The sequence below is a fragment of the Myotis lucifugus genome, unplaced genomic scaffold (assembly GCF_000147115.1).
Source record: "Myotis lucifugus unplaced genomic scaffold, Myoluc2.0 scaffold_1, whole genome shotgun sequence".
Lineage (NCBI taxonomy): Eukaryota > Metazoa > Chordata > Mammalia > Chiroptera > Vespertilionidae > Myotis > Myotis lucifugus.
In genome coordinates, this window is record NW_005871049.1 from 19579695 (window position 1) to 19599437 (window position 19743).

Genomic DNA, 19743 nt, shown 5'->3' on the forward strand with positions numbered 1-19743 from the left:
AAACAGGGGCGGATACGGGGGGTTTGGGGGCTCTGCCCCCTTTTCCCCCTTCAGGGACAGGCCAAAAGGGGGAAGGTTTAGGGTTTTTCCCCTTTTCCCCCACAAACAAAAGCCCCGGGGGGGGGGGTTTGGGGGCCCCCCCCCTTTTTTCCCCCCCCAAAACCAGGGCCAGATCAGGGGGTTTGGGGGGGCCCCCCCCTTTTCCCCCCCCAGGGCCAGGGGCGAAGGGGAAGATTTTAGGGTTTTTTTCCTTTCCCCCCCCCAAAACCAGGGGCCCTTGGGGGGGGGGGGGGGATTTGGGGGCCCCCCCCTCTTTTCACCCCACAAAGGGAGGGCCGATCAGGGGGGTTGGGGCGCTGCCCCCTGTCACACCCAGAGCAGGGCCGATCAGGGGGTTGGTGCGCCGCACCCTGTAAAACAAAGAGCCCCAGGGCGATCAGGGGATTGGGGAGCTCCCCCCTATCAGGCACAGAGCAGGGCTGATCAGGGGGTTGGGCACCTTCCCCTGTCACGAACAGAGCAGGGCAGATAGGGAGGTTGTGGCCCCGCCCCGTCACACACAGAGCCGCAGGGCGATCAGGGGGTTTGGGCGCAGCCCCCTGTCACGCTGATCCCAGTGCCGGGAGGCATATTACCCTTTTACTATATAGGATAGAGGCCTGGTGCATGGGTAGGGGCTGGCTGGTTTGCCCTGAAGGGTGTCCTGGATCAGGGTGGGGGTCCCCACTGGGGTGCCTGGCCAGTCTGGGTGAGGGGCTGAGGGCTGTTTTCCGGCTGGCAGATGACTAAAAGCTCCCAACCGCTCCGCTCCTTGTTTTCTTTTCTTTTTTTTAATTCTGGGCCAGCTTTAGCTCTGAGGCCTCACTGCTGAAAACATCGATACAATGTTGCGGTCCGGGGCTGACTGACGGCCTGTTTCTGGGGTTTTGTTTACCTTCTTATTTGCAACATAGTACATAGTTGCTTAGAGTTGCAACTCAGAGGCCGGCAAGTGAGGCGGGGAACGTTGGAGTCCGCAGTCACTGAAGCAAGCAAGCCTCATGTTCGCTTCCAGCTGCCTGGCTGACGGCTGCCATCTTGGCTGACAGTTAATTTGCATATACTCACTGATTAGCCAATGAAAAGGGTAGTGGTTGTACGCTAATTACCATGTTTCTCTTTTATTAGTGTAGATTATTACTTAAAAATACCTTTGTTGCCTTTGTAAAGAAGAAAGGTGTATTGACTGAAGTAAAACATGGGGGGGGGGTAATTTGGGTCAAATTGCCCCTCCCCCCAAATATATGTTGAAGTCTTAACTTCCAGTACCTCAGAATGTGAACTTATTTGGAAATGGGGTCATTACAAATGTAATTAGTTAAGATGAGGTTATACTGGAGTAGGTGGGCCCCTAATCTAACATAACTGGTGTCCTTATAAGAAGGTCATGTGAAGACAGAGACACACAGGGAAAGTGCTGCGTGACAACAAAGGCAGTCTTGAGTGACACAGCTGTAAGCCAAGGAATGCCAGAGTGCTGACAAATCACCAGAAGGTAGGAGAAGGTGAGGAAGGATTCAACTATGGATTTCAGAGGAAGCATAGCCCTGCCAACATCTTGATTTCAGACTTGCTGCTGTAAACTCAGAGACCTACCTGGTAATACTTTTCTGATGTCCAAGTTATGGCGAATAGCTCTTAATTCTAACATTTCTGGCTATAGCTTTTAGTCCTCTTTTTATTTTGTTTCTGCATAAACAAACCTAACTTAAAAAATAACCTAACATTAATTCTATTTCTTTATAGATAAGTAAGTGGCAGTATCTATTATTTGAGTTTTAAGTCATATTAAAGATATGGGAGGAGTGGGTAGGAAGAATGAAAGGAGGGAAAGGAGGAATTAGATTCCATACACAACCTAATAAGTCTATAAGAGTAAGATGAGGGGATTAATTATTTAATGGAGATACAATTAACACAGACAAATATTTTTGGTCTTTGTTTTGACATCGTTCCTAACTCACTTTGAATCACTTAGTATTAAAACTTAGAAAAGAGAATCACATAGCATAGGTGCCTGGTATCTCCTGATGATGTGGCAATCAAGACCAGAACCCAAATTCAAAAATTTCAGAAGCAGCTGATATTTGGAGGTAGGTACCAACAAAATATATTATAAACAAAGTGGTTAGAGAAGAAGCCTTAACCTGAGCATGTGGCAGTTTTCAAATGAGACAAAATTCATCTCACTTAACCAGTATAATATCCTCTTGTAAAAAATAAAACCTTACTACTAATAAAAACCAACGAAAAATCAGTGGGTTTAGTAGAAGGCAGCAGGGGAAGAAAAAGGGTGAGAAACATGCTTGCGTGTTTTTCTGTTCTTTGTGGGATTAAAATAAAACTGGTGAGGGATGACAGTTTGCTGTATTTCACTGCAAAAACAAATACATATTTTAAGCATCTGTAACTGATTAAAGTATTAATTGACATTTCCAACAGAAATAAATTAGGTCAGTTTGAAACCCTGACTTTAAAATATAAAAAAAGTTTAACTTCTCAAATATTAGCTCCATTTTTTATTTGAAATAGTGAGGCAGATATTCTGGTTTAAATGTTATTGAAAATGACTAAATTATTAAGTTGTTATGAGAAACTAAGATTTTCCTACACCAATAATTTTTTTAAAATCTTTTAAAGGTCAATACCATAGCCACACATTTCTTAGCTTTGTAATCACTTGATCAAAGGTTTAAAGTTGGCTAAGCCCTTCCTTTTTTACCCTTTTAGAACTTCCTACAGCATTACATTTCTATCTTTTCACCAAATCTCACTGATGTCTAAGCCAGAATAAAACAGGCTCAATCTATGGGAGTGGGGATTTCGAGTGGGAGTAACAATGAAGAAATAAACATACAAAACTGCAAAATCTAAGCAATGTGAATTATATATAAGGTCTTTATTAATAAAAACTAAACCCCATTTTTAAAAAGTCATTTAACTAAGTCCTTCAAAACCATGCAGTTCTTAAAGAGTTCCTGTCATAAAGCCAAGGACTTTGACCCAGAATGTAAAATGGAACACAGAAACAGCTGAGTTCCTTCTAACAACACATGGATTTGTTTGTTCTTCTCTGGAAATTGGAAAAGAAACTTCAACAATGGATAGGCATGAAAACTTTTTAAAAAAATCCTCACCCGAGGATATTTTTCCATTGATTTTTAGAGAGTGGAAGAGAGAGGAAAAGATAGAGAGAAATACTGATGTGAGAGAAACACATCGATTGGTTGCCTCCTGCATGAGCCCTGGCCAGGGCCCGGGCTGGGGAGCAGCCTGCAACCCAACTGAGGTATGAGCTCTCTTTTTTTTTTAATTATACATTTTTTTTTATGTTTTTTTAAAAATTGATTAAAGTATTACAAATGTCCTTATTCCCCCCCCTCAGGTATGAGTTCTTGACTGGAATCAAACCCGGAACCCTTCGGTCTGTAGGCTGACGCTCTATCCACTGAGCCAAATTGGCTAGAGCCCTGGTTGGCAAACTGCGGCTCACGAGCCACATGCGGCTCTTTGGCCCCTTGAGTGTGGCTCTTCCACAAAATACCACGTGCAGGCGCACACGTACAGTGCGATTGAAACTTCGTGGCCCATGCGCAGAAGTCGGTTTTCGGCTTGGGCGAGTCTATTTTGAAGAAGTACTGTTGATATTTGGCTCTGTTGACAAATGAGTTTGCCGACCACTGGAGAGCATGAAAACTTTTTTAAAATTAAATTTATTAGGGTGACATTGGTTAATAGGCTCATATAGGTTTTAGGTGTGAGTTTCTGTTACAGGATCTGTATATTGCACTGTGTGCCCACCATCCAAAGTCAAGTCCTCTTCCGTCATCATGAACACTTTTACTGCAAGTATTTAAGAACTTCTCCAATTGTTGCATACATAAATAGCATAAGCAGCATGTCCACCAGATAATATCTATTTTTTGCAAAGTCACTGGAAAACTTTTACATCGGATACCAAGAACATATCTGGTAGTTAAAGGACTTTAAAGTCATTTAAAATGATGACCACCAATACTTATATGAAATTACCCAATCTCTGACATTTCTAGATTGAGGAGCCCAAAGAAAAATAAGTTTTAGAACACGTATTATGCATTTCAGGATACCTTCATTTAAGTGTATGAATGTTCATTAAATCTGTGGACACTGAGTACCACTGCCCCCTAACAAGTCATTTTATTTTTTCAAGATATTTAGAAAGATTTATAGAGAGTAAATTTAAATTTGCCTCCTAAAAACATGGAAAAGAAGCAGAAAATAAGAAAGCAAGAAGATGCCGAAGAGAATGTGGAAGAAAATGGCAGATACGGGGTCCAGGTGAACATTGAATGGGGCACTATATTGTGGATGAGAGGAGCAAGACTCTCAAGGTGAGGACACTGCCTGAGGAATGATGAAGCCCACCATACTTTAAAATAACCCGCCTGCTACACAGGAGATTTATGCTGCCCCTGTTCCCACTCAATCTCTCCTCTTCCCTCTACACTGAAGAGGCATTTATACACCCATTCTCACCTAATCTCCCATGTGACCAGCTCTACCTGCTGTGAAATGGCCTGAAGTATAATCTGGCAAAGCAACAGAGCATGACCAACTGATATCAGAATTTACTTCTATGAGGTAGACAAACAGGTACGCAAACGGAATATTCAGTATGATCCCAACCTTGTTTTTAAAACCTTACTCTAAAAAATAAACACCCAAATATATAAGTAAACATATTTATGTTTTATATTTATACAAGAAAAGTGAGAACATATCTATGTATTCAGTGATGTGCATGAGTCCACTCACACTGGCTCAAGAGAGCTAACAAATTCTCAGAAATTCTGCAGGCCAGTTATTAAATATAGCCATTATTTAAAAATTACATAAACTTATACAGATTATATAAACTTATATTTAAATAAATCACACAAAAACAAAGGCAATAAATACTTAAAACTAATTATTTCCTAATCATTTTACCACCCTTACTATTATCCAGGCTCTTGAGACTATTTATGCCTCTCATGTCTTTACAGTGGAAATACAACATAATGATGTATTACTGTCAATCTCTTCCCCATTCACCATCAGTGGTGTCCTGTCGGTAGCTTGAAATTGGCCATAGTAGGTGTATTTATAGCACAAATACTGGCAAACCAGAGCCTAATTTATCATTTTATTGATTAAAAAAGTGACAGAGAAAATGTTAATAATGCAGATTCACCTTAGCTGTTATGTTATGAATAGCACACAAATTTGAGGAAACATTCTTCCAGTATTTAAAAACTATTATCCATCATTGACAAAAAGAGTGGGAATTCTGACATGTTTTGGTTGTTTCACTTTCATCTTACTCATTAATATTAATAAAAATATCAACCAACATTTATATTGGAATTGCACTAAGGGAGCTGGTTGTTAAACATTTATTAGCACATCACTGCCTATGCCCAAAATGTTAACAATAGTTGGCTTTAAGAGGCACAGAATTATGATTTGTTACCTACCTATGTCTCTCTATTTTCCAAATTTTATATAATAAACATTATTCATTTTGTTTTATTTTTAAAATATTTTTATTGATTTTAGAGAGGAAGGGAGAGGGAGAGAGAGATAGAGACATCAATGATGAGACAGAATCACTGATTGACTGCCTCCTGCACACCCCCTACTGGGGATCAAGCACACAACTAGGGCATGTGACCTTGACTGGAATCAAACCTGGGACCCTTCAATCCCCAGGCCACGCTCTATCCACTGAGCCAAACCCACTAGGATTAACATTACTCATTTTATACTTTTAAGTTATTTTTTAAAAATATTTGCTATGGCAAAAAATAAAAGAAAAAAGAAAAGTATTTGGTTCATGTTAAATTCAAGAAAAGTATTTGGTTCATGTTAAATTCATGAACTTTGAAAAATCAAAATTACATTCAAACCATGAGATAACCAATCACTCTCTGGAAACAGACTGAGGTCAAATCTTACAAGCCATTACAGGGGTAAAAACCATCCAGAATTCTAGTATGCACAGCAGCATGCATATGATTTCAAAACTGCTTACAAAAAAAGCAAAAACAACAACAACGAGCTATATATTTAACAAACCTGTACTGCTTAAACATAAAACAAAAATAATAAGAAGTTAATAATCAAATTAAATGAACAGAAACACTTAGAATTAAAAAATCATTAATGTAACTATTATTTCCTTAGTGTCTTCTATGTTCCGGGGATTCTCCTAGGGACTGAGACAAGAGTAAAAAGATGAGGCCCTACAGTAAAAGAACTTATGGTTAAGTGAAGAAGAAAAGTAAATAGGCAAGCTTTTAGTTTTGGGTTTTTTGGTTGATTTTTAAGCTGGCAATTGTAATACAGATTAGAAAATGTGGAACCACCTAAGGATATCTAGAATCTTAAAAGAAATATCACAGATTCTTTTGTAGTTCATAAGCATTATGATTGGGTGCTCACACTTTTGTGTGAGATGTGCCTCCCACAAACCTTATTATGACTTTGGCACATTACCCGTCTGACATGAAAAAAAAAATCACAAATATAGAACTAATCATGGATGTCAACTCAAGTTAAATACAACTGAAAGAGAGATTAAAGTATAACCAAACTTTAAAACATAATAAAATAGATTCTCATTGGCAAGATTGCGGATATGAATAGTAATATTTACCTTCTTGCAGCAGCCAAAGTCACTCTGTAAATTCCCAGCTAGTCCAGTGTTTGCATTTTTAGAACAGGATTGGCAGGACAGTCCAGTCCTAATTCAAACCTCAAGTGGCACTTAAGATCATCCTGCTCACACCTTTAACCAGTGGCTATGCCACCTTACAAATGTCCATAACATATACTAATTGTTTCTTGGGCCATGACCCTTCAAGAATTCATAATAAATAGCAATCAATTGAAATCAATGTGTGAATGGATAGATGAATGAACAGGTAGGTAGGTAGAGATAGGCAGGTAGATAGACTTGTTTTTTAACAGCCTTACTGTCAAAAAAAGAAGATACATTATCTAGTAATTCCCTCTACATATAGGTCTACTTAGCTAGGTAGCAAATATCATTCCTGTTTTGGTGGAGTGGCAAAGAGATGAAAGCCTTTCCAAACACCCAAGGCTGGTGTGATAAAGTTACATATGTTGCTTCCAGACAAATACTCTGACTCTAAAACTGAGGCCACACTTTTTCTAGGAGAGAGATATATAGCTGTTGCATGCTGAGTTGAACCCCTCAGAGGATATTTGGGATTCTTCCTGGAATTTCAAGAAAAAGAGAACAAGAAGAAGATGGAGAGCAAAGAGCAAAGAGAACTGTAACTGTTGTTGGCCGGGTTAGAATCAAAGACATGCTTGCAAGCTATACTCCTGATTCCACCTCATCTCCATAAGCCACCTGCATCTGGACAACCCCGACACCAAGGGTCTAGGAAGGACTGAGTGGAATTCCCATGACAGGACGATCAGCAACAGCAAAAACAGTTTCCCTAGAAAGTCATCTGATGTTGAACAGTCCCCGTAGTGGGGTAGCAGGGCTATTGGATGATTTTTCTGCCTGAGATAAGGACAGTATGACAAGGAAACCAACACAAAATACAAATCAGAAAGCTTTTCTCCACCCTATTTATTTACTTTTGCAAATAGCCTCAAAAAGAAATACATTTCTTGCAGTACTCAGATTTCTAGTTGTTTCTAGCTCACTTGAAAGTGTCTCCTCTTAAATTAGGAAACATTAACCACTGATCATCTGTTACATACCAAACATGGAGATACAAAGATGAACAACTGCTTTTGGGTGAGGAGCCAGACTCATAAATCCTATCTAATAAAGAGGGAATATGCTAATTGACCTCATGCTGTCGCAAAGATGGCGGCACCCACAGCCAATAAGGAGGGAATATGCTAATTGACTGCCAAAGATGGCAGTGCCCACAGCCAATAAGGAGGGAATATGCTGATTGACTGTCACAAGATGGCGGCGCCCAGTCCCCTCAGCCCCCCAGGGCCAGCCCGAGGTGCAGGCAACCAGGGCCAGCCGAGGCTTGTGCTGCCAGCAGTGGCAGCAGCAGAGGTGTGATGAGGCATCGCCTTCCCCTGATCGCCAGGTCGCCTCCCACCCCTGAGGGCTCCCAGACTATGAGAGGGGGCAGGCCAGGCTGAGGGAATTTTCATGCACCGGGCCTCTAGTATAATTATAAACTATAATACAAGTTGATTTGTGCTCTAGATACAATTGTGCCAAAGTAATTAAAAATCAGCCTTTAGTTCATTTTTGTTCCTGTGATATAAAAATGTTTCAAACTTTAGACAGCCTTTTACAATTTTAACATAAAGACTGTACAGTCATGCATTTCTTAACCATGACGTTATTAGATGATTTTGTCATCATGTGAACATCACAGAGTGCACTTACACAAACTTAGATGGTATAGCCTACTACACACCTATGCCATATGGTATGGCCTATTGCTCCTAGGCTACAAGCTGTACAGCAAGTTACTATACTGAATACTATAGGTAACTGTAACACAATAGTATTTGTGTATCTAAACATAGAAAAGATGCAATAAAAATACGGTATAAAATATAAAAATGGTACACCTGCATAGGGCACCATAAATGGAGCTTGCAGGACTAGGAGTTGCTCTGGGTGAGTCGGTGAGTGGGTGGTGAGTGAATGTGAAGGTCTAGAACATTACTGTACACTGCTGTAGACTTTATAAACACTGTACTCTAAGGTTACACTAAATTTATAAAAATATTTTTCTTCAATAATTAGTTAACTTTAGCTTATTGTAACTTTTAACTTTAAAAACTTTTTAACTTTTTGACTTTTGTGTAGCACCTAGCTAAAAACACAAATACATTGTAACAACATTACAATGGCTAGGACGTCAGTAGGTGATAGAAAATTTTCAGCTCCCTTATAATATTATGGGACTGTCATCATATATGTGGTCTATTATTGAACAAAATACCATCATGTAGCACATGACTGCACTTGTATTCCCTTTTAATGCTAACATCTCAGTAGAAGTGTTTGTTTTGGACTGTGACTTCATGAGAGACACTTAGCTGGAACCACCTAACTAAGCTGCTCCCAGATTCCTGACCCTCTGAAACAGTGGAAATGCTGGCTTTCAGTCATGGTTGGCAGTGTAGGTAAATGCATCCTCATATCCTCCCACAACCAGATCAAAATTATAACTAAACTACAGAATAATCATCATTGAGAACTGCCTGAAATCCAGCTGAACAGAAGTCCTACAACTAAAGATATAGAGAAGAACTACATTAGACAGGTGAAGTAAATGTCTCAGAATACAAGAGAAATCTCCCAGCAACTGGAGCCTGCACGGCACACATGGCCTCTTACACAGCGGGTCCCTCTGGGCCCTCCCCTCCCTCTACACTGACCCCCAGCCCCAGTGACAGGCTCAACCTTTGCCTCTGCAGGGACCAAAGTGCTCTGTGGAAACAGTTTGAAAACCCTGGCCTTGGATTTCCTCTCTGCATGTAACTCCCATGGGTTTTAGGTTAGCCTTAGTAAGACTTAATTAAGGTGGGAGTCGGTGTTGATTTTTTTCTTAGTAGCATGAAGTGACAAAGGCAGATGACTTGTAGAACAGTGAGAGCATTTGCTTGTGCAAACTCTAAGCCCTGCTGACCAGTCTGGACCCTTCCAGCTCACTGTAGCCCATGGCATCCCCAGCCCTCACTGTGTCTCTCAATGGGATCTCATCTTCAAGAAACATCCATGTCAGCATCAGCCCATTACAGACTAGATGATAGGTCTTATGACAAACCCTTCCCACCTCTGTGGGGCCTTCTCTCCCACGCTTCTTCTCTTTAGGAAGGGTAGGGGAGCTTCTGCAAGGAAAGGGCTGGACCAGATCCCTGTCCCTGACCCTATCCTGAACTTCCAGTTCTTGTTACTGTGCTAGTGCTGACCTGGATCCCACTAACCCACTAAATAAAGATGCAGCTTATCAGAGAAAAAAGAGTTTGTTTTCAAAGTACAACTTTCTGTAAAGAGTTTCCATATACCCCAGTTGCCCCTATTGTTTGCATGATACATTAATGAAACATTTGTCACAATTATGTATGTGTGTTTTTAAAACTGATATGCAAACTCTACTTTTTCATGTTTTATTTGTAAGATGTTACAGAAGGAGCTAGAAAAGATCCTCTACAAGCAGAAGTGTAACATTTAACTGTAAACACTGAATGACAGCATTATTCCCCAGAGCAACAAAAATTGTCAAAACCCACATATTTTTTCTCAAGGTGAAGTCATGTTTAAACTGAGGAGTGAGGTCAAGCAGGCCCATTCTCAGGGCCTACCACATAAAGACAGACTATTTGGGGTGCTGTTTTAAAAAGAAGAGAAGTTAGGGTGGAATCTAAAGAACAAAATAAACTGATGAACAAAATAGATCCAGAGACATGGAAGCATGCAACAGACCAACAAATCTCAGAGGGAAAGGGGGTGGGGGAGAGCAGGAAAGATTAACCAAAGAACTTATATGCATATATGCATAACCCATGGACACAAACAATAGTGCAGTAAAGGCCTGGGGAGGGTGCAAGAGCAGGGAGGAGGGAGTCAATTGGGGGGCGGGGGGGAAGACATCTGAAATACTTTCAACCACAAATATAACTTAAAAAAAATACATGCAAAAAATAAAATAAAATAAAAATAAAGTAAAATAAATAAATAAATAAAAAGAAGAGAAGTACTAGTAAAAGGATAAAAATGCTAACTAGTAAAAGGAGACAGGATGACTGCTAACCTTAATAGAGTTTAAAGTAAATCAGGGTAGGGCAAAATTTCTGTAATTTTATTTTTTAGGGTTTCAACTCTCTAAGTTTAGCACAATGCCTAGCAAAGTGCTTATCACACACAATAACTATTTGTGGAATATAAGTGAATCCCACTTTCAAATATATCATTGTACAGGAACTCCAATATATCTGTTTGATATCAAACATGTACTTATCAATGTTTCATAGAGATTTTATTTAAGTCGTGATCCTTCCAACAACAGGCGTATCATAAATGCAAGTTGTGATTTTGCCTCAGACCTAAGCAGAACAAATCTATGGGAGATTTGAAGGATATATTCTCAGTAAGCACTATTTTATTTATTTATTTTTTTGTTAATCCTCACCTGAGGGTATTTTTCCATTGATTTTAGAGAGAGTGGAAAGGAGGGAGAGAGACAGAGAGAGAAACATCAATGTGAGAGAGCCACATCAATTAGTTGCCTCCCGCATCTGCCCGACCAGGGCCGGGGATTGAGCCCACCACCAAGGTACATGCCCTTGACTGGAATCGAACCTGGGACCCTTAAGTCCGAGGGCCTATGCTCTATCCAATGAGCCAAACCAGCTAGGGCAAGTAAGCACTATTTTTAAAAAAGTGAAGGGTACTACTTTATTTAAATACCCAGATTAAGTTGCTTCTTTTGGCAAGTAAAGGGCCAAAGAGAGCAGAGGTGACCTACCCTTGTGCATAAAGCATCTGCTTGCATTAATTATACCATCTACTAGTATAAATGAATTCTTGGAGACACAGGGCATAGAGGGCTCAGGACCAAGGATCATTCTGATAGTTTTCAAACATAGAGAGTGAACTGTATGAGGGGGGTTGAGGTTCAGTTTCAGCCCTGCCACTGCTTGCTCTGTGAGCATAATCATATAACTTAATGTCAGTTTCCCCATGTATAATATAAGAGTATTGGGAATGTTTGGATGATCTCTACCTACTCCTCTAAATGTTTTAAAATAAGAAACTTAAAAAACTCCAAGATCCCAATTTAAATTCCACTTAATAAAAATCAATTACTTAATCCAACTGGAGTAAAGAGAGTTGGACTTGATAACAAACCCACTCCAAAAATAACAGGTAGCATAATTGAGCACCGCTCTAATGCCTCATGTCTTTTGACTCACTGAATCCACACATCCACCTTTAGAAGAGGTACTATCATTATCCCCATTTTACAGATGAGATATATCTAAGGTCTCATAGCTTGTAAATGATGAAGCCAGGATTTGAACTTAGACAGTGTTCTTAGTTACTGTGCTTTCCTGCCTCACAAAAAGTTCACCTGAATGTTGAGAGAAAAACACAAAAAAACACTTATATAAGTGACAATTGTGAATTAATTACCAAGGAACCCCGAGAACTTGTCTTCTTCCACTGAATATCCCATGGCTTGGAAGATTTAACTCAAAGGCAATGGTGGAGGAAGGGGGAGGTGTTTTGAAGAGTATTAGAAAATGACTGACGACTTTCATCACTTCTGGATTTATTTATAACATATAACATGTCAAGGGGTATGTGCAAACAAATTCATGGGACTGGCTGTATTTTGTGTTGTTTTAGGAGATCCTACATTAAAAGAGGTGTGTGTTGTTTTTGTTGGTGGAAAAAGACAAAACAATGAAGGCTTCTATTACTCAGTAAGGCATAGACCTGATGTCAGTGTTCATAAGACAAACAATACATTTCTTCCTTCACACACTATATTATATGGCAGGGATTTGGTTTGTACATAAATACTTTAAAGTACTATTCTGCTCTGTTTTTTCAATATATTCATGGTACCCTAACCTAGAAATAAATTCATGGAAATAAATCCTGAAACAAGGCAATAGTTTGGGTTAGTCCTAAAGCCAATATAAGTAGGTTAAATGTGTAATTTTCATTTCTAAATTATAATATACTTATGGTTATTTCTTCTAATGGCATCATATTATCTTGTGATGGTAAAAGCATCTGAAACTCTTTTAAACTAAAGTTTTAAAATGAGGTTTTACTTATGAGCATATAAGGGTATTTCCACAAACAGCAAGTGCAGGTGAACTTCAAGCAGCCCTGGGAAACAAGGGGGCTTCTTGCACAAGCTCTTATTCTTCCTCACTTTCTCTGAGGCCACACTCTCTCTGCTTCCCTCTTCCATCTTCTGCTAAAGTTGGACTAGCTCTGCTTGTTCATCAGTGTATCTGTCCTGTGTTCATCAGTATATATGTCCCACCAAACCCAAATTGAAACAATTTTCAAGCTCTGGAAACCATGTCTCTCAGCTCTATCTTTAGTTTAAACTTTCAAGAGAAAGAACTTGATTATCAAAGCATTTGGGTCAGAAGTCTACCACCTATGGTCAAATGTGGTAAGGCTGTGTGAAAACCTGGTTCCCTGAGTCTGGGAGGCAGTTCTGAGAAGCAGGCAGGGACTGCTTGCACTGCAGCAACCACTCCTGCATGAGGTAAGGTTTAGTAGGACTGCAAACAAACCAGTCATTGAAATGTAGGCCTAGAAGCCACAAGAGGATCAACTATAGGCATTGTGTCCAGAGCTACTGCTAAAAGCTTTGAAACCCAAGACCATAAGGAAGTATCCTAACAATGTTTATTGTGCTTTTTCCACTCGCTATTTTACTTCTGAGTGGCCAGTCTTTCCTACTTTGAGTGAGGGAACAAAGAAGACAGCCTCCTGTATTCAGATTGAGAGGAGGTTAGGGTTTCTTATGCTCAAAGGACTACAATTAACTTCCCAAAAGGAAGTTCATTTAATATGTAGAATCTTGGCTATGAAAAACCAGGGCTATTAAAAAGATAGGACCGAATCTGTATCTTTTCTCTAAGTAGCCAAAGCTAGTATCATGTCACTATGTCAGAAGCCTATGGGACCCTCAACAGTTCGGACAATGCCAGACTTTACCAGTCCACACAAAACAGACCTGTGTAGCAGTGTGCTCATACAAGCATGGAAGGGTAACACAAATATGGTAAGAGCAGATACCACCAGTTTATGTTCCTGCATGGAATCCTGCCATGACCAGGTTCCAACAGAGAGAACCCTTTAGGATTATGAATAATGCAACGGTACAGTTACTCATGACAAAACTAACAGATATCAAATATCTGTCAGAAAGAACTTGGTTATAGACACTTGAAGAGCCCCGAGCTTGAAAATTCAGTCCCAAGTGGGTTTAGTCTACCTAACTGAAGTCCAAAGCAACTGTGATGATCAATTTTATGTCAACTTGGCTAGGCTACAGTCTCTAGTTATCCAATTAAACACAAATTTATGTGGTTAAAGTTCATAATCAGTATGGGAGATAATCCTTGATAATCTGAGCAGGCCTCATTCAATCAACTGAAAGGCCTTAAGAGCAAAGCTGAGGCTTCTTTGATGAAGAAAAAAATCCTGCTGGTGGATGCAGCTTCAGTCCATGTACGGAAGTTCCAGCCTGCCCTTCCTAGTGATCTGCTCTATGGATTTCTGACTTGTCTCGCCAGCCCCCACAATCACATAGGCCAATGAACTACGATAAATCTCTTAATATACTTCTGGTTCTGTTTCTCTGTTTCAACTCTAACTGATACAGCAACTAAATAATCATCAAAATAAACCTGAGGTATTATTATTAGCCCCATTTACAGATGAGTAAACTGAGGTACACAAGGATTAAGAAACTGCCCAACGGACATAGCTGCTAAGGGGAAAAGCTGGATTCTAATTCAGGCAGCCTGAAGTTCAAACCCAAGCACTTTATCTTATATTTCACTGCCTTTCTGAATGATTTTACAAATATGAGCAGAACCTAAATAGCTGAAAAGGTATTTTTCAAAATCCATTTGGATTGCCCTAAAAAGTTCTCCAATCTTGGGTATGATCTGGGAGTATTTTTTGTATTCATTTTGAGTCACTCTAGAAGTTCCCCAAACCTGAACATAACATTCCTGATTTCAAATACAACATAAGGGATAGGCACTGATGTCTATGCTTCTAATCCAGGTGATCTGACTCCTAAATGCCCTTGGAGAAAGGCCTCTAAAAGGCTCTGGGCAAGAGGATTTATGGGGGCTCTGAATTAGTACAAGATTCTTTTGGAAAGTATTGTTTGGGGGTCTGAACTAAAAATTACAGAAATGGGCCATGGTTAACAAATCTGAGCATTCTAACATAAAAATATGAGTCAAGTTGAAAGGAAAAGTCCTTATTGGTTATTTTCTAGTTCATTCATAAGCAACATGGGGGCAAGAGGTGATCTTTAAATCAAGTTATAGTGGTGAGACTGCAACCTTTTATTGAGGCAATTTGATAGTACATGTACAAAGTCTGAAAACATTTTTTTGATCCATTAACTTTGATCTATTAATTTCACTGCTAGGAATTTATCACAAGGAGGTAATCAGTGATGGCCTATTAAAATGCAGATGTAAGAATCTTACCACCCCACTGTTTATAATAGGAAAAAATTGAAAATAACCTAAATGTCTGACAACAGCAAAATAATTAAAGTTTGATATCGACATGATGGAATACCATTAAAAATCATATCTTAGAAAAATGTTTATAAACTCTTGTTTTGTAAAAAAAAAAAAGGCAGCCTTAGCTAGTTTGGCTCAGTGGATAAAGCATCAGCCCTCAAACTGAACGGTCCCGGGTTCGATTCCAGGCAAGGGCACATACCTCAATCCCCTGGCCCAGGTTGGGTCGCATGTGGGAGGCACCCAATCGATGTGTCTCCCTCACACCAATGTTTCTCTCTCTGTTTCCCCCCTCCCCTCCACTCTCTCTAAAAAATCAATGGAGCCCTAGCTGGTTTGGCTCAGCGGATAGAGCGTCGGCCTACGGACTCAAGGGTCCCAGGTTCGATTCCGGTCAAGGGCATGTACCTGGGTTGCGGACACATCCCCAGTAGGGGGCGTGCAAGAGGCAGCTGAATCGATGTTTCTCTCTTATGGATGTTTCTAACTCGCTATCCCTCTCCCTCTCCCTTCCTCTCTGTAAAAAAAATCAATAAAATATATATTTTTAAAAATCAATGGAAAATATCCTTGGGTGAGGACTAACAAAACAAAACAAGGTAATATACAATACTATGTGCAGTATAATCCCAATTATATTTTATAAAAATACACTAAATATGCACAGCAGAAAGGTTGACCCACCAATATACCAATAGTAGTTATTATTCAGTGGTTGGACCATGAATAACTTTAATTTTTTTCTTTTTTTTTAAATAAACTTCCTATAATAAAAATGTATTACTTTGTAGTAGAAAATATAATCATAGTTTATAAGACTACTAAAATGGGAAAATGTTTATGAAATAACATTAGATGAAAACAACAATTTAAAAGCAATATATTCAGGAGCCTCTATGTTAAAATAATAGCATTGTATAAAAAGATAAAAACCAGAAAGAAATATATCAAAATATAATAGTGATTAACTATGAGAAGGTGGACTTATAGATGATTTTTTCTTTTATATGCTTATTTTTTCCAAATTTTCTATCATGAACATAATTTGCCTTATAATCAGAACGAGTGAATATAATTTCATTTAAGACAAAAAGAATAATGGTGTTAAAGATAGGAATTTGCCATATAGAAAAATTCTTAACAGTGTAGTTCAGCTTATTAGGGCTTTTTACTTGGAGTGTCTTTAGAATCTGTAACCAAAAGAGAAAGTATTGGGCAATAGATGACCTATTTAGGTCCTATTTGTCATCCCTTGATAGCATCCCTTGACTGCCTGGACAACACATTGTGCCAGGAGCAATATTATCTCCAGGAAACAGGTTTACAATTGAGGGGATGTTTGTACTGGGTGGGGAAAAGTAGGTTTACAGTTGTATGTGAAACACAGTTTATTCTTGTATTATTATTTATTAATTATTATATTATTTCCCACATGAACAACTGTAAACCTTCTTTAGCCCCACCCTGCATTCTAGATACGTTACTCTAACTAGGGCAATCAGACAAGTGATACTTTCCTCCTATTCTTTTATTTTCCTAATCACCAAAGCATACTGATTCTCAATCCTCCTTTCCATAAGGAGAGAGTCACACAAAAGTCCTTCTTTGGCATGCCTGCCTTTTTTTGCTGCATTTAAGTGTTGTACAGGATGGGCAGGCTCACTCTACATCTCTGGAAAGCCACTCTACAACTGGAACAAGATTGGAAGTAACAAAAGCTTGTCACTAGGGCAGAATGCTCTGATTTTGAGCAGCGATTTTCAACCTTTTTCATCTCATGGCACACATCAACTAATTACTAAAATTCCACGGCATGCATATATATATATATGTAATTTTACACAAAAAATAGGTATAATTTTGATTCACTTACACTGAATAACTATTATTTTGTTAGCTATTGTAGGGAGTGGCTATAGGGTTAAGCCTCAGACTCATCTGTTGGCAAAGCCACAAAAAAGTCCCAGCTTAGAGGGCACAGCCCTCTTAGCATAATTAGGCTTGACCTTATGACTCCCTAGATGTATCTGGGTAGCTAATGGGCTGTGGGAGGTGCAGCAAGTGCTGCCAAAACAAGTGAAACTCACAAGAACACTGTAACTATGGTGACCACTACCCTGTTTACCTCTGGCTATAAAATAAAGGCTCAGCTTGCTGTCTGGATCTCTCTCTGTGGCCTCAGCTAGGCACAGAAAGATCCACCTAGACCAGGGGTGGGCAAACTTTTTGACTCGAGGGCCCCAATGGGTTCTTAAACTGGACCAGAGGGCCGGAACAAAAGCATGGATGGAGTGTTTGTGTGAACTAATATAAATTCAAAGTAAACATCATTACATAAAAGGGTACGGTCTTTTTTTTTTTTTTAGTTTTATTCATTTCAAACGGGCTTGATCCGGCCCGCGGGCCGTAGTTTGCCCACGGCTGACCTAGACCCAGCTTATTCTCTTTGTCTGTCTTTTCTACAACCTTCGCCGCCCCCCCTCAGGCTCACCGAACCTTGGCTGTGCTGGCACGGCACAAGCTATTATCTTTTTTTTTTTTTTTTACAATCTAGGGAAAAGAGGTCAGTGCCCCTGACTAAATAGTCAGATATTGCATCTTTTAAAAATTCTTGTGGTACACCAGTTGAAAATCACTGACCAAGAGCACCTGATCAAAAAGGAAGCCCCAACCCTGACATTGTATTTTTGGGACCAGGCCTGATTTCTGGTTTTGAGAAGTGTTTTATGTATAAAGGCAAGACTAAATTTTAATCAACAGCCGTTTACTGTTACTGAGACAGGAGATGACTGGGCTACTAAATGACTATTTAGCAATTCTGTCCCATACTAAGATTCTTCCAGGAATTAGCTAGTATACTTCTGTGGTTAAAAGTCCTAATCAATACGTTTGAAGAATGTGATATATGCTATGCCAGTAAGAGAAAAACATTAAAAAAATTATAGTCCATATGTACAAGGATATTTATTAGCTGGGGTAAAACCATAACCTAGGGACAGATTGAGATCCACAAAGATGTATACAAAGTTTACTCAACTAAAGGCTATTTAATATAGATTTTGTAGAACTGTGTAAATAACTGCTTCTAAATTACACTGAAGAAAAGAAAAGAACTAATATAAAATATAACTAACCCAAGGGAAAGAGAGGAAAGAATTAGGATGAAAAATTTAAGGGCTAGGAGTTCTATGTGCTCCCTAGACTGCTGAGAAATGGTTGGCTACAATACCCATCTTGAGAAAAAGTAATAAAACAGGAGCAGCTGCTGTTCTAGAGTTAACTCCTGCTGATAGTTTAATTTGAAACAACTCCAGAGAAGCCCCCACACTAAGTATTAAGTGCCACACTAAGCTGGCAGTGGTAGGCCAGCTGATAAAACTTTTCAATTACCAACTGATATACCATATAGATGCTTCATTTTCATTCCCATCACTCCAGGGGGAAATGCTAAAGTGACATTTCTTAAAACCACAATAAAACAACATTATATATATATTTCTCTGTAGAATGACATAAAATGCTAACAATCCTTTCACATCTCCCACTGCAAAAGGATTTTTTTCCCTCACAAAACCTTATATACTTTAATTTTTCACCTCATTTATAGCATTACAGATGCTATAGCTAAAGTAATGTTTCTCTTATATCTTAGAAAACATAATGCCAGAAAGTAATTACACACAAGCTATAGTTTATAGAGGTATAGGAATCAAAACATATGGGCAGGGAAATGCTACAGAATTACAGTAGTTAAACTAAGCCCAGCAGAGCATGACATTTTAATAGACATATTTAGAAAGAAGAAAAGCAAAAACAAGTTAAATCTTTTGCTTTTAGCTAATCTATTTAAACCATAATGTGATGATGATAAAGTGTCAAGATAAAATCCTCAACATCAATATAAGATCAACATGAGGGTAACCAATGCAGGGTACCATGCCCCCTTCAAATTTTAATAATAAGACTTTATTTACAAAGTCAGGTGGCAGGCCAGATTTGGCCCATTGGCTGACCTCTGCTTAATATAAATGATATCATACTTACCTACCCTTCTTCAACTTGCTTTTTATCATACACAATTATGCTTCTGAGATTTATCCATGTTGTCATGTTTATCTGTAGTTAGCTTAATCCAAAAAGTGCTATTCTCAGCATTCTTATACAAGGTAACTTTGGCACATGTGAAAGAATTTCTCTAGGGTATATAATACCTCCTGGGTTGTATGGTACCGGCATGTTCAGCTTTACCAGATATTGCTCAATTGCTCTCTAAAAATGATATATCAAATTATTCTCATGAAGACTTGTCAGTCATTGAAATTTCTGTGCCAACTGGATGGAAATGAAATGTTATCATGTTACTACACATCTTCTGAATAGTAGCAAGGTACAGAATCTTTTCAAATAATTAGC

The 19743-nt window shown here is 39.0% G+C and overlaps 1 protein-coding gene and 1 non-coding gene across 4 annotated transcripts in view; one reads left to right on the forward strand and one right to left on the reverse strand.

Annotated features, from left to right (window-relative positions):
- Positions 1 to 19743, reverse strand: part of SH3D19 (SH3 domain containing 19) — a 153820-nt gene that overhangs the window by 65232 nt on the left and 68845 nt on the right. The window lies entirely within an intron of this gene.
- On the forward strand, positions 6465 to 6568 carry LOC111826562. Its single transcript, XR_002829915.1, has one exon. It is a non-coding gene; the product is annotated as a small nucleolar RNA U13 (small nucleolar RNA).